Here is a 2,208-nt window from a genome sequence, read left to right as displayed (position 1 = left end):
AGCAGGAAAAACAACTTGTGATCACATTTGGAGATTGCTTTACATCCTAGGTAGTAAAACAATCAATAACTTAGAAAAACTTGTAATTGCTTGCGGGACCATCTCAGAAACATGAATTGCACAAAGAAAATTATTTTCTCTTTTCCAGTGTGGTAACACTCAACTCCTCCCCATTTTCCCTGCATTTTAAATGGATCTCAAAAATTACCGTGTTAGAAAAGCTTGAGCTCATGCTAAGAACCCTTTGAATATTAACATAATTAATGTCATCAGTAATACTCTGAATTTGCAGAAACAGCAGGTGAATGATGTATTCATCTGAGAAAAGAATGTGACCTTTAAAATCCATAGGGCTTTATCAGAAGGCAATTTTAAAATGGGTTTCTTGTAGCTCAGTGGAAAGAACAAAATGGAATGTAACTAAGGAGAAAGCTAACAGACACCACACACACAAGGGAAATAGAAAATACAATTGAAACAAAAAACATTGGGACCCCCTTACCCAAGATGCCTCACCTTTCAAAAGGTGAGGTAGCTCACAGGACAGCTTGAGAAGCCGCTCCAAGGAACACTATGATGAGGGAGAGGCAATTAAAAGAAGACCACTCCTGTAATTCAAATCTGGCTGGACAGAGGGGTTTTTATTCAGAACGCTTAAAATTAAGTTAAATGCTTTAAACCCCAAAACACTTTGGAATAAGTATGACCACTTTTTAATTTTATCACACCAAACCATTTCCCTTGTTGCAAGTAAACGCTGAAAGTGCTTCAGCAATTGAAACAACTTCATTTCGTCTGAACTGCTTTGGAACATTCAATCATTCCAACACAGCTGAACTATTATGATAATATTTCAAGGTTCTCAGCAATAAGTGAACTAGAGGGAGTTTCATGGAAATAATCTATCAAGGGGTTCTGGTGAATAACTTCATTTTCATAGATGAGGTTGTAACCAGAAGCCCTCAGAGGAATTTACCTCCCTGTAAATCATTATGGCCTATTGTTCTTTACAGAGTTGAAACGCAGGGTGTCACGACAGTCTTGCAACAAAATTAGCTTTAATGGAATGAGGTATTTTGAACCTTGATATGGCTCTTCATTTTACACCATTATTCCATTTTCTAAAAATATGCATTATACTGGCTTGCTTATAGAAGATTGGCTTCACTTCATGTCATTTTTACAACACTAGAAGAGTAGATTTTTTTTTATATATGTCTAAAAGGATCTTCACACTTCCCCACACTGACAGGGCACAGACCTGAGCAGAGGAACAAAGGCTTCTTTGACCAAATTTTTAAAGGGGATAAACATGGCTGCTTAGCTGGCATTTTCATATAGTTTCACTTGAATGACCTGTAGCCTTGTGTGGAGTGGGAAGAAAAAAAACCCTAAAAGGCTTTAAAAAGGCAGTTTTATACAGCACTGTTTGTGGCCAGTCGATGCCTTTGTTCCTTGAAGGCCTCTGCAATAATTTCTCTATAGAGCAAATGATGTTTATTGAAAATGGCACAGCTGAGCAGCAGCAGGTTCCCCTGCTGTGCAGTTTATCTATCCTCTGAACTCCACGCAAGATCGGTCTGAAAGTGTCCCCCTGGTAAAATAAGCCACTGACAACACAAAAAGCCTCGATGACTTCCAACTGCCAGTGCTTATGTTGTGACTACCTGCTTTTTCTGCATTAATGTTTAATTTTTTTTTCTTCCTTCACCCTATGTCTCTTCTTACAGAGCTTGCTAGCACACCAGCCCACAGAGCTCCAAAGACTACTTCCAGTAATCCACAGATTTATCAGATTCAGGGCTTTTAGAAGAGTACGTAATTTACTGGAGGTATTAATATACCACACACTTCTAAAAACAGATCTGCAGACTGGAAATTGATAGGGGACACAAACTCCTTCACTGCACTGCCAGTGTGCAGAGCTCCATCCTGTCAAACACCATCTGCCTTGGGTTACCCCAGCCAGGAGACAACTCCTACCATCTAACCAGAAAGACAGGATGTCCCGCTGAACAGGCCACACGCTACAGCTCAGTGACTAGTAACTGAAACAATTCCTAGTGCTATGCTGTGCTTCAAGAACTTCAAATAACGTTCTCAAAGTAGCTTTTCAACAACTGTGTATTGCAGAGACTGGGTGATAAGCATGAAGACTTGCCCACAGCCACAGAGCGCATCACAGAATCACAGAATCATCATCCGGCC

This window comes from Buceros rhinoceros, unplaced genomic scaffold (genome assembly GCF_000710305.1).
Source record: "Buceros rhinoceros silvestris isolate BGI_N320 unplaced genomic scaffold, ASM71030v1 scaffold8959, whole genome shotgun sequence".
In the NCBI taxonomy this organism is placed as follows: Eukaryota; Metazoa; Chordata; class Aves; order Bucerotiformes; family Bucerotidae; genus Buceros; species Buceros rhinoceros.
Note: the sequence above shows the minus strand (reverse complement) of the source record.